The sequence below is a fragment of the Salmo salar genome, chromosome ssa03 (genome assembly GCF_905237065.1).
Source record: "Salmo salar chromosome ssa03, Ssal_v3.1, whole genome shotgun sequence".
NCBI lineage: Eukaryota > Metazoa > Chordata > Actinopteri > Salmoniformes > Salmonidae > Salmo > Salmo salar.
The window spans coordinates 40,165,894-40,180,583 of record NC_059444.1 but is presented as its reverse complement, the minus strand read 5'-3'; positions in this window follow the sequence as shown (position 1 = coordinate 40,180,583).

The following is a 14,690-nucleotide window of genomic DNA, read 5'->3' as shown; positions in this document are numbered from 1 at the left end:
TGATGGGCCATTGCTTGACGTCGCCACTGACCTATTGGGTCCACTACCAACAGGACACTCAATATTAGTAGTTGTAGACTACTACAGCAGATATTATGAATATGATATCATGCAATCCACTACCGCAGAAAAGGTGATTGATAGTCCGGAGACTATTTTCAGTCGTCATGGTCTACCACTAACAATACGATCTGATTGTAGCCCAGTCTGCCAGGAAAATGGGATACAGCACGTAAAAACCTTAACCGGCGTTCAAGCAGTGTATTCCATCTGCGCATGTGCTAGCACAAGCTGAACGATCCTCCCTCTTTAGACGGGGGGGTTTTAATACTCCACCCAAAAACACAACATGCCATGAAAAGGGACAGGGACGAAGCCCAAAACAAACACGTATACAAAAACACAAGAATGTAACCCCAAAAAAAAGAGTGTGGTTAAACCTCAAGTAAATACACGGGACGAGACCCGAAATAACAATACACGGGACGAGACCGGTAATAAACATTACACGGGACAAGACCCGTAATAAACACTATACGGGACGAGACCTGTAATAACAATACACGCAGCACAAAAGCCGAAACAACAAAGCACAGGTACTCACAAGACCAAACGACTTGGGAACAATAACCAAACAAGACAATGGTGAACAAAGGGCACAATTATACAATTACTAATCAGGGGAAATGGGAACCAGGTGTGCGTAATGAAACATTTCAGTGATGCCTAGACGCCGGTGACGTAGACCTCTGGAACTGGTGCATGGAATGAGCAACAGTACCAATGGGGGGGGTTGGTGGTGTACCTAATAAACTGTATAATCAAGGTTGTCTGTGGGCAAAACATTGAATTCTAAGTTTCATTTACTGCAGAAAATGTAATATTTGTACAGAACTCTCTGCGGGGATCGTTTTCTAAAGTACTTTCTGTTTTGTGGACTGATGATTGTTAATTTTGCTTCATTGTGTGTGTGTCTGAGACCTTATGACTTGTGTTAGCTCCCGAGGTAATACTTGTGCTTTAGCTAACAAAGATCAAGTGGGCTAACAAAGATCACCATTGCAAATTGCTAATCAGGATCTGTTCTTAATTGATTTACCTATATAAATAAAGGTAAAATAAATCAATAAAAACACTTAGGAGACCAAGGTTCAAACCAAGTCGGTCCCATGTGTACACCCATCCCCGAGTACAGTGAGCACTGAACTCTTCCTGACCCTGCTGAAATGTATTGTGCTCTCAAACACAAGATCTTTTGGGGGTTATAACAGAAAGCTCTCCTGAGAAAAGAATACACCAGACGCTCTCCTTTAAATTTGCAGGGGAACAGGGAGGTGAGATGTGATTCACGCCCAGTGAAAACATTCAGATTTTAGCCCTGTACTCTCAAATGGCGTAATGTTATATTGTAGAATGTTATATACCACAAACTCAAGCATGTACAAAGGCACGCACACACAAATGCTTTATTTGGATCAACAGTGAACCGTTGTGAGAACCACACAAGTCCATAGAGATATGGGCTCATGATTCTGCATGAGTCATTGTAGAACGTCAAGTCATCTATGACAGTCTTACAGTCAGGGTTTTCCTCCATATGGACATGCTGCCATTATCAGCTAAAACAGAGCAGTATTCTCTGCTAGATGTTCTGCTTTTTTCTTTGGCACACCTGTTATCAGCATAACATAAACTTGCGGTAATATCTTAGACAAACACACACACTTGATGATCTACAAATGGAAATATGATGTGACGCTCAATCAATTATTTTTTCATTTGTGATCGAGCCACGATACCCCCTCAGCTCCTGGGCTTTAGTTCAGTTTGGGTAGCCAAGTTTCTAATAATGCAATCAATCAATCTCACACACACACACACACACACACAGACACACACACACACACACACACACACACACACACACACACACACACACACACACACACACACACACACACACACACACACACACACACACACACACACACACACACACACACACACACACACACACACACACCTTTCGTCACCAGAAAACTTGACCTGACCCTTTTAGCATGTGTGTCTGTACGTGTGTATTCTCTACTGCAGTGAAAATTTAACTGACAAAGCGACAAGATCTCACAGTTTTACTAATTTCACTTCAGATTCTGATGCTTATCCACATTTCTCCATACGTCAGCTTTAGAAGTTGCTCCAAATTTCAAAGTGTTTTTGACACCATGGGTTGAATCTTCCTGCTCAGCATCATTCCGTTTCTCCAAATGTCAAATTTAGAAGTTAATGGTTAATGATTTGGATAGAGTAAAAGAAAAATGGGTTTAGGCATTCATTCTGATTGGTTAAGGGTTAAGGTTTGAGATAGAGTTAAAAAATAGAAATACAAATTGGGTCTGGAGTTTACATTCTGAATGGTTAAATTAAGGCTACTTCAAAACCAAAGCCTACATGATGGTAATAGTGCCCACTGTTGCCCCTAGTGTCTGGTTTTTAAGGTATTTCCTGTCATCATCAGGACACGCACAGATGTCCAATTTCGAAGTCAGTCTTGAGCAATCTGCCTGGACAGATATCTGGAGATGTGCGATGGAGGGAGTACTCTATTTTTGGAGCCGAGATTCGCAGCATGACCCTGGGAAGAACGCCTCCACGGGATCCCCTCCTTGAATAACACTGCTGGAGGAACCTCTTAGCAGCAGAGACAGCAGCAGATAGTTAGCTGGCTATTTAGAGACGCCCCCTCCCCCCATTTAGGGGGACTCATGTCTCATTCAGGGAGGTCTGAGACTGCTTGTCACAGAGGTGTTTTTATGAGGCTTATGAAGAGCTAAGTGCTGGGAAGGGAGGAGGAGGAGACTAGGAGGAGAGTTGAGGTCGAGCTGCAGACTGTTCCTATCCTCCATTATCATGGCTGCAAAAGACACAAATTATTTACTTCTAAAAACATTTATTGGTGTGTGTGTGTGTGTGTGTGTGTGTGTGTGTGTGTGTGTGTGTGTGTGTGTGTGTGTGTGTGTGCGTGCGTGCGTGCGTGCGTGCGTGCGTGCGTGCGTGCGTGTCAGTGGCGGTCGGTGCCTATTAAGATTAATGAGGACACATTTTTGGGTGGCCTTATTTCCATTACAGCATATTGGATGACTGTCATTCATATTCCATTCAACCAGATCAATGTAACATCAATATGTTTAGTCTACTACATGATACTCGAATATGCCCTATACCCATCATGAGGTTGCTACAACCTAGCCTAGAAATGAAAGTTTATAACGTAGGTCGAGTGACAAATTGGAGTAATCAAGGTGACAGACAGTGACACATTCAATACTGCCTTGCACACTCTTGCCTGCATCTAGCTGATCTGGGGTGTAATCATTAGTCCAAACCGTTAAAACAACATTTTATGTTGGCCAAATTCAGGTACGTTCCTCCCTGTTTCATTCTGTTCACTTCCACTAGCATTTTGTAACAGAATCGCTGGAATGAATACACCCCTGATCACACGCAAACACAGTTAATTTTCATAGCAGTCACACAAAGCATCATCACTTTGCTTGTTGTAAAACAAAGCTACACTCCTCCTCTCACCTTTTCCCTTTGAATGTGGACTTCAGAGAACAACATAACAGCTGTCTGTGACCAGGCACAAAAACTTCAAGACAAACCTTCATACCATAACCGCTACACAGCCTACATTGTTGTCACAATATTAACGTAATACTTAACAAACTAGAACTAATGCATTAGTAAACCCAGAATCCAATTGTAACATCCGTCATTCAAGGTAGACCAAGGCGCAGCGTGAGTTGAGTTCATCATCTTTTATTTTAAAGGTGAACCAGCAAAAAACAATAAACAACACAATGAACGAAAAGCTTCGTAGTGCAAAATACATGCAACCAAACAAAGACAAGATCCCACAACTGACTGTGGGAAAAAGGCCTGCCTAAGTATGATTCCCAATCAGAGACAACAATAGACAGCTGCCTCTGATTGGAAATCACCACATTCTTTTGGAGAGATTGGAAACCCAAATTGGTCTACACGGACAAGTTCTGGCCTGGTTTAGATCTTATATGTTGGAAAGATATCAGTTTGTCTCTGTGAATGGTTGACCCTCTGACAAATCAACTGTAAATGTTGGTGTTCCTCAATGTTCCGTTTTAGGACCACTATTGTTTTCACTATATATTTTACCTCTTGGGGATGTCATTCGAAAACATAATGTTAACTTGCACTGCTATGCGGATGACACACTGCTGTACATTTCAATGAAACACGGTGAAGCCCCAAAATTGCCCTCGCTAGAAGCCTGTGTTTCAGACATAATGAAGTGGATGGCTGCAAACATTCTACTTTTTAACTCGGACAAAACAGAGATGCTTGTTCTAGGTCCCAAGAAACAAAGAGATATTCTGTTGAATCTGACAATTAATCTTGATGGTTGTACAGTCGTCTCAACTAAAACTGTGAAGGACCTCGGCGTTACTCTGGACCCTGATCTCTCTTTTGACGAAGATATCAAGACTGTTTCAAGGACAGCTTTTTTCCATCTACGTAACATTGCAAAAATCAGAAAACTTTCTGTCCATACATGCAGAAACATTTACATTTACATTTTACATTTAAGTCATTTAGCAGACGCTCTTATCCAGAGCGACTTACAAAATGGTGCATTCACCTTATGATATCCAGTGGAACAACCACTTTACAATAGTGCATCTAAATCTTTTAAGGGGGGGGTTAGAAGGATTACTTTATCCTATCCTAGGTATTCCTTAAAGAGGTGGGGTTTCAGGTGTCTCCGGAAGGTGGTGATTGACTCCGCTGTCCTGGCGTCGTGAGGGAGCTTGTTCCACCATTGGGGTGCCAGAGCAGCGAACAGTTTTGACTGGGCTGAGCGGGAACTGTGCTTCCTCAGAGGTAGGGGGGCCAGCAGGCCAGTGGTGGATGAACGCAGTGCCCTTGTTTGGGTGTAGGGACTGATCAGAGCCTGAAGGTATGGAGGTGCCGTTCCCTTCACAGCTCCGTAGGCAATCACCATGGTCTTGTAGCGGATGCGAGCTTCAACTGGAAGCCAGTGGAGAGAGCGGAGGAGCGGGGTGACGTGAGAGAACTTGGGAAGGTTGAACACCAGACGGGCTGCGGCGTTCTGGATGAGTTGTAGGGGTTTAATGGCACAGGCAGGGAGCCCAGCCAACAGCGAGTTGCAGTAATCCAGACGGGAGATGACAAGTGCCTGGATTAGGACCTGCGCCGCTTCCTGTGTGAGGCAGGGTCGTACTCTGCGAATGTTGTAGAGCATGAACCTACAGGATCGGGTCACCGCCTTGATGTTAGTGGAGAACGACAGGGTGTTGTCCAGGATCACGCCAAGGTTCTTAGCACTCTGGGAGGAGGACACAAGGGAGTTGTCAACCGTGATGGCGAGATCATGGAACGGGCAGTCCTTCCCCGGGAGGAAGAGCAGCTCCGTCTTGCCGAGGTTCAGCTTGAGGTGGTGATCCGTCATCCACACTGATATGTCTGACAGACATGCAGAGATGCGATTCGCCGCCTGGTTATCAGAAGGGGGAAAGGAGAAGATTAATTGTGTGTCGTCTGCATAGCAATGATAGGAGAGACCATGTGAGGATATGACAGAGCCAAGTGACTTGGTGTATAGCGAGAATAGGAGAGGGCCTAGAACAGAGCCCTGGGGGACACCAGTGGTGAGAGCGCATGGTGCGGAGACAGATTCTCGCCACGCCACCTGGTAGGAGCGACCTGTCAGGTAGGACGCAATCCAAGCGTGGGCCGCGCCGGAGATGCCCAACTCGGAGAGGGTGGAGAGGAGGATCTGATGGTTCACAGTATCAAAGGCAGCAGATAGGTCTAGAAGGATGAGAGCAGAGGAGAGAGAGTTAGCTTTAGCAGTGCGGAGAGCCTCCGTGACACAGAGAAGAGCAGTCTCAGTTGAATGCCCAGTCTTGAAACCTGACTGATTAGGATCAAGAAGGTCATTCTGAGAGAGATAGCAGGAGAGCTGGCCAAGGACGGCACGTTCAAGAGTTTTGGAGAGAAAAGAAAGAAGGGATACTGGTCTGTAGTTGTTGGCATCCACATGTATCCATGCTTTTGTTACTTCTAGGTTGGACTACTGCAATGCTCTACTTTACGGCTACCCGGATAAGGCACTAAATAAACATCAGTTAGTGCTAAATACGGCTGCTAGAATCCTGACTAGAACCCAAAAATTTGATCATATTACTCCAGTGCTGCCGCCCTACACTGGCTTCCTGTTAAGGCAAGGGCTGATTTCAAGATTTTACTGCTAACCTACAAAGCATTACATGGGCTTGCTCCTACCTATCTTTCCGATTTGGTCCTGCCGTACATACCTACACGTACGCTACAGTCACAAGACGCAGGCCTCCTTACTGTCCCTGGAACAACAAACTGCCCTTGCTGTCTCTGCCTGGCTGGTTCCCCTCTCTCCACTGGGATTCTCTGCCTCTAACCCTATTACAGGGGCTGAGTCACTGGCTTACTGGTGCTCTTCCATGCCGTTCCTAGGAGGGGTGCATCACTTGAGTGGGTTGAGTCACTGACGTGGTCTTCCTGTCTGGGTTGGCGCCCCCCTTGGATTGTGCCGTGGCGAAGATCTTTGTGGGCTATACTCGACCTTGTCTCAGGATGGTAAGTTGGTGGTTGAAGATATCCCTCTAGTGGTGTGGGGGCTGTGCTTTGGCAAAGTGGGTGGGGTTATATCCTGCCTGTTTGGCCCTGTCCGGGGTATCATCAGATGGGGCCACAGTGTCCCCTGACCCCTCCTGTCTCAGCCTCCAGTATTTATGCTGCAGTAGTTTATGTGTCGGGGGGCTAGAGTCAGTCTGTTATAGCTGGAGTATTTCTCCTGTCTTATCCGGCGTCCTGTGTGAATTTAAGTATGCTCTCTCTAATTCTCTCTTTCTCTCTTTCTTTCTTTCTTTCTCTCTCTCGGAGGACCTGAGCCCTAGGACCATGCCTCAGGACTACCTGGCATGATGACTCCTTGCTGTCCCCAGTCCACCTGGCCGTGCTGCTGCTCCAGTTGCAACTGTTCTGCCTGCGGCTATGGAACCCTGACCTGTTCACCGGACATGCTACCTGTCCCACACCTGCTGTTTTCAACTCTCTAGAGACTGCAGGAGCGGTAGAGATACTTTCAATGATCGGCTATGAAAAGCCAACTGACATTTACTCTTGAGGTGCTGACTTGTTGCACCCTCGACAACTACTCTGATTATTATTATTTGACCATGCTGGTCATTTATGAACATTTGAACATCTTGGCCATGTTCTGTTATAATCTCCACTAACCTACAAAGTTTGCTGTACACTGTACTGCGTGATTGTACACATGGATTGGTGTCATGCCCTGACCTAAGAGAGACGTTTTTTCTCTGTTTGGTTAGGTCAGGGTTATACGCTCAGCCGAACACACCAGGTGTTGCAGGAAGGCCAAGAAGATTATCAGGGACCCCTGATCCTCATACAACAACAATCACCTCTGTTGTTCAGTCTCCTGTGTCCATGATGATGAATGGCTGAGGGGGAAGATTGTATACCATCTCAGCCTTAGCCAAACCCACAGACTTCTCTGGCCAGATCCAGTCTTGCTGAGTTAGCCAAGGCTGAGGCACACTGGCATCCAAACCACACAGAGAGAGAGAGAGCAGTCCATGGCCCTGTTCAAATACTGTTCAAATGAATCTTTCCTTCTTCCCCTCCTTTGGAGTAATCACTGATCCAACACGAAAGGGAGGTGAAAGCGAGAGAGCTTTGTACGAGGGAGCTTAGATCATTCATGTTAGAACAGGGATTACCTCAAGAAAGGGAGGAAAGAAAGAAGGATGCATTGCAAAAGTATTGTGACAGGGCACAGGGTATATATTACTCTGGATTATGGGAGAGAGATGGAATAAGACTGACAGCAGAATGACTCATCTGGGTGCATCTCAATAGTCTAAAGTGCATTTTCCTCACCTGGTCTTCTTGTGTCTGTGTGCACTGACAAGCGAAACCACATTCCTCGCAAATATATCAATGTACGTTGCATTCCCCTAGCCTGTGTTCTCAGACCAGTACAGATGAAGGGAGCAAAAAAGAAGAGGCCACTTTAGACTGTTGTATTTACACATCAACAAATCAGTGCTTCCTTGTACTCATTAGTACCACACAGGTTAAGTGTCTGCAAGCTCTACTATGCTAGGGTACAACAAGATGGCGTAGCAGTGCAGACGTGGTTTGTCGTCCTCTCGTTTGCGTTTTGTATTTTTCGCATTTTTTTTATATATTTCAATTTATTTTCAATCTCTTTTCCATTTTTAAATTAAATATACCTTCCAGTAACCTGCCTCACCCAATGTGACACGGATCCGCTATTTTTTAGACCTTGGAGCCAGAACCTCCGACAGAAGCTAGCCATCGGGAGCTAACCAGCTAATTAGCTACTAGCTATTTAGTCATTGTTAGCCACTGTTAGCGGCCTTTACCTTCTGCACAGACACCAGCCATTTTTCTTATCCTGGATAATACTTGCCAGCCTGCCAGTATCGGACTGTTTTCTCCACTACAACGCCGGATTCCTGCCGTAAACCCTGGACCATTACTCCTGATCATCACAGCTAGCTAGCTGCCACCGAATGACCCACCCCCGAAGCTAGCCCTGAGCCAGGCCCACCTCCCGGCCTACTCTGTGATCACTTGGCTACTCAGCTGATGCCTCCCGGACTCTACCCCCAACACGGCTAGAATCCACTACTCCACCGGATCCTTGCCGTAAGCTCGTACCTTTGCAATCAGATCATCGCTGCTAGCTAGCTGCTACCGAGTGGCTATAGTGGCTAACGCCCCTGCCCCGAAGCAAGCATCGGTTAGTCACGAGCCAAGCACATCTCCCGGCTAGCAAACGAAATTACTACAACTACAATACCTCTTTCACCATCTGGCCCGGACCCTATGTCGACACGGCGCCTCGCCGTACCACCACGACTGGTCCGCCGACGTAACTCCATCCGCTGTGCCCTCAACCGGCCTTAGCCGGATGTCGGAGAAGACGCTTCTATTTACCCCGGCCTGCTAACTTTAAATGCCGTGTCTCCCGCGTGCTAGCGTAGTAACAGCTACCCCACGGCTTCCCTGTTCCATCTATTGCTATTCACTGGACCCTATGATCACTTGGCTACATAGCTGATGCCTGCTGGACTGTTCATTAATCACGGTACTCCATTTTGTTTATTTTTTGGTTTATCTGTCGGTCCCAGCCTCAAACTTAGGCCCTGTGTGTAGTTAGCCGACCCTCTCTGCCCATTCATCGCCATTTTACCTTAGCTGATTAGCTGTTGTTAGCTGTTGTTGTCTTACCCATTGTTGTCTTAGCTAGCTCTCCCAATCAACACCTGTGATTGCTTTATGACTCGCTTTATATCTCTCTCAAATGTCAATATGCCTTGGACACGGTTGTTTAGGATAGTTATCATTGTTTTAGTTTACTGTGGAGCCACTAGTCCCACTCAACACGCCTCAGATACCTCCTTTGTCCCACCTCCCACATATGCGGTGGTCTAACCCAGCATAACTATCCCGTCCAGAGATGCAACCTCTCTTATCATCACTCGGTGCCTGGGCTTACCTCCACTGTACCCGCACCCCACCATACCCCTGTCTGTACATTGTGCCCTGAATCTATTCTACCACACCCAGAAATCTGCTCCTTTTATTCTCTGTCCCCAACGCACTAGACGACCAGTTGTGATAGCCTTTAGCCGTACCCTCATCCTACACCTTCTCTGTTCCTCAGGTGATGTGGAGGTTAACCCAGGCCCTGTGTGTCCCCAGGCGCTATCATTTGTTGACTTCTGTAACCGAAAAAGCCTTGGTTTCATGCATGTTAACATCAGAAGACTCCTCCCTAAGTTTGTTTTACTCACTGCTTTAGGACACTCCGCCAACCCTGATGTCCTTGCCATGTCTGAATCCTGGCTTAGGAAGGCCACCAAAAAGTCTGAGATTTCCATACCCAACTACAACATTTTCCGTCAAGATAGAACTGCCAAAGGGGGAGGAGTTGCAACCTACTCCATAGATAGCCTGCAAAGTTCTGTCATACGTTCCAGGTCTATGCCCAAACAGTTCGAGCTTCTAATCTTAAAAATGAATCTCTCCAGAAATAAGTCTCTCACTGTTGCCGCCTGTTAGAGACCCCCCTCAGCTCCCAGCTGTGCCCTGGACACCATATGGGAATTGATTGCCCCCCATCTATCTTCAGAGTTCGTTCTGTTAGGTGACCTAAACTGGGATATGCTTAACGCCCCGGCAGTCCTACAATCTAAGCTAGATGCCCTCAATCTGACACAAATGATCAAGGAACCCACCAGGTACAACCCTAAATCCGTAAACATGGGCACCCTCATAGATATTATCCTGACCAACTTGCCCTCCAAATACACATCTGCTGTTTTCAATCAGGATTTCAGCGATCACTGCCTCATTGCCTGCATCCACTATGGGTCCGCGGTCAAACGACCACCCTCATCACTGTCAAACGTTCCCTAAAACACTTCTGCGAGCAGGCCTTTCTAATCGACCTGGCCCGGGTGTCCTGGAAGGATATTGACTTCATCCCGTCAGTAGAGGATGCCTGGTTGTTCTTTAAAAGTAATTTCCTCAACATCTTAAATAAAAAGCATGCCCCTTTCAAAAAATGTAGAACTAAGAGCAGATATAGTCCTTGGTTCACTCCAGACCTGACTGCCCTCGACCAGCACAAAAACATCCTGTGGCGGACTGCACTAGCATCGAATAGTCTCCGCGATATGCAACTTTTCAGGGAAGTCAGGAACCAATACACAGAGTCAGTCAGGAAAGCAAAGGCTAGCTTTTTCAAACAGAAATTTGCATCCTGTAGCTCTAACTCCCAAAAGTTTTGGGACACTGTAAAGTCCATGGAGAACAAGAGCACCTCCTCCCAGCTGCCCACTGCACTGAGGCTAGGTAACACTGTCACCACCGATAAATCTACGATAATCGAGAATTTCAATAAGTATTTCTCTACGACTGGCCATGCTTTCCTCCAGGCTACCCCAACCCCGGCCAACAGCTCTGCACACCCCGCAGCTACTTGCCTAAGCCTTCCCAGCTTCTCCTTCACCCAAATCCAGATAGCAGATGATCTGAAAGAGCTGCAAAACCTGGACCCATACAAATCAGCTGGGCTAGACAATCTGGACCCTCTCTTTCTAAAATTATCCGCCGCCATTGTTGCAACCACTATTACCAGTCTGTTCAACCTCTCTTTCGTATCGTCCGAGATCCCTAAAGATTGGAAAGCTACCGGGGTCATCCCCCTCTTTAAAGGGGGAGACACTCTTGACCCAAACTGTTACAGACCTATATCCATCCTGCCCTGCCTTTCTAAAGTCTTCGAAAGCCAAGTTAATAAACAGATCACTGACCATTTCCAATCCCACCGTACCTTTTCCACTGTGCAATCTGGTTTTCGAGCTGGTCACGGGTGAACCTCAGCCACGCTCAAGGTACTAAACGATATCATGTCCGCCATCGATAAAAGACAGTACTGTGCAGCCATCTTCATTGACCTGGCCAAGGCTTTCGACTCTGTCAATCACCGCATTCTTATCGGCAGACTCAACAGCCTTGGTTTCTCAAATGACTGCCTCGCCTGGTTCACCAACTACTTCTCAGACAGAGTTCAGTGTGTCAAATCGGAGGGCCTGTTGTCCGGACCTCTGGCAGTCTCTATGGGGGTACCAAAGGGTTCAATTCTTGGGCCGACTCTTTTCTCTGTATATATCAACGATGTCGCTGTTCCTGCGGGTGATTCCCTGATCCACCTCTACGCAGACAACACTATTCTGTATACATCTGGCCCCTCTTTGGACACTGTGATAACTAACCTCCAAACGAGCTTCAATGCCATGCAACACTCCTTCCGTGGCCTCCAAATGCATGCTTTTCAACCGTCGCTGCCCACACCCGCCCGCCCAACTAGCATCCCTACTCTGGACGGTTCTGACTTAGAATATGTGGACAACTACAAATACCTAGGTGTCTGGCTAGACTGTAAACTCTCCTTCCAGACTCATATTAAACATCTCCAATCCAAAATTAAATCTAGAATCGGCTTCCTATTTCGAAAACAAAGCATCCTTCACTCACGCCGCCAAACATACCCTCATAAAATTGACTTCGACGATGTCATTTACAAAATAGCTTCCAATACTCTTCTCAGAAAACTGGATGCAGTCTATCACAGTGCCATCCGTTTTGTCACCAAAGCCCCTTCTACCACCCACCACTGCGACCTGTATGCTCTAGTCGGCTGACCCTCGCTACATATTCGTCACCAGACCCACTGACTCCAGGTCATCTATAAGTCTATGCTAGGTAAAGCTCCGCCTGATCTCAGCTCACTGGTCACGATAACAACACCCACCCGTAGCACGCGCTCCAGCAGGTATATCTCACTAGTCATCCCCAAAGCCAACACCTGCTTTGGCCACCTTTCCTTCCAGTTCTCTGCTGCCAATGACTGGAACAAATTGCAAAAATCGCTGAAGCTGGAGACGTATATTTCCCTCCCTAACTTTAAACATCAGCTATCTGAGCAGCTAACTGATCGTTGCAGCTGTACATAACCCATCTGTAAATAGCCCACCCAATCTACCTACCTCATCCCCATATTGTTTTTATTTACTTTTCTGCTCTTTTGCACACCAGTATTTCTACTTGCACATCACCATCTGCTCATCTATCACTCCAGTGTTAATTTGCTAAATTGTAATTACTTCACTACTATGGCCTATATATTGCCTTACCTCCTCACGCCATTTGCACACACTGTATATAGACTTTTTTTATATTGTGTTATTGACTGTACGTTTGTTTATTCCATGTCTAACTCTGTGTTGTTGTTTGTGTCACACTGCTTTGCTTTATTTTGGCCAGGTCGCAGTTGTAAATGAGAACTTGTTCTCAACTAGCTTACCTGGTTAAATAAAGGTGAAATAAAACAATTAAAAAAACAACTAGCTATCTTCAAGTTAGCTAGTTGAAGTTAACTCTTCTGAAGTTCCTCATCTAGGTCAGAAGATGATTGATAAAGTGCCCTAGGGGAGTGGTTAAAGAAATGATTCACAAAGCCTATTCAAAGGCTTGTGTGTCGCTAAGTGGAGACAAATTATTTTTGTCAATTTTAAATCAATGGTCCGGTGATTTCTGACTGAAGAGTTGCAACACTAAAAGTGAGGTTGATTAAGAAGTCTGACGCACACACATGCCACTGCGGAACTAAGAAAGGTACTCAGAGCTCTAATAGAGGATAGGTTGTCAGAGAAGCACTCTGAAACACTCAATCATTTGCTTTGTACAGTTAATCCATGAAAGTCTGTCCAACCCAGTCACTTTAACTATACATTCATGTACATACTACCTCAATTGGGCTGACCAACCAGTGCTCCCGCACATTGGCTAACCGGGCTATCTGCATTGTGTCTCGCCGCCCACCAACCCCTCTTTTACGCTACTGCTACTCTCGGTTCATCATATATGCATAGTCACTTTAACCATATCTACATGTACATACTACCTCAATCAGCCTGATTAACCGGTGTCTGTATGTAGCCTCCCTACTTTTATAGCCTCGCTAATGTATATTTTTACTGTTGTTTTATTTCTTTACTTACCTACTGTTCACCTAATAGCTTTTTATGAATGGTCTGCTGTGACATAGACTGTGTCTGACATCTAGTGGTAAAAACTAGAACTTACAGTATCTGTCGAGGAGTTTCTTGAGTAGGCCAACTTTGATCAGATGTAGTGGTTTATCCGGCCTCCTTAGCAGCTAACAGTACAGAGTATTTTTCTTATGTCATTTATTTGACAAGGCAGGTATTTGTTAGATCCATCACAGGACTTGGACTGGACAGTGGTTTATGATCCTCCACCCTCCACATGATTAGACTCTATCTCCTGCCATGTTTGGCCACTGGAGGAGGCCAGGGAAAATGGAGAGATGTGGAAACTTATGATCCCTATTACATAATCTTTGCTACTGTAATGTAACATTTATTTTACTTGGTTTAGCCTCCTTGACATTTTGACAGATACCTGATGGGGGTGAAAATTGTACGTATGGTTTAGCATGGTTTTAATTAATAAGCTCAATGATAGAATGAATAGTAACACTGTATGCATATTATCTGTTCTAAAATACTGAGTTAAATAAAACATAATAAATCATTGCTGCCAGCCAACAGTGGTGTAAGTACTTAAGTCGTTTTCTGGGGTATCTGTACTTTACTTGACTATTTATATTTTTGACAACTTTTACTTTTACTTCACTACATTCCTTAAGAAAATAATGTACTTTTTACTGCATACATTTTCCCTGACACCCAAAAGTACTCATTACATTTTGAATGCTTAGCAGGACAGGAAAATTGTCTTATTCACACACTTATCAAGAGAACACCCTTGGTCATTCCACTGATCTGGCGGACTTCTGGCGGATATTTTAGCAATTACATTTACTTTTGATACTTAACTATATTTAAAACCAAAGACTTTTAGACTTTTACTCAAGTAGTATTTTACTGATTGACTTTCACTTTTACTTGAGTCATTTTCTATTAAGGTATCTTTACTTT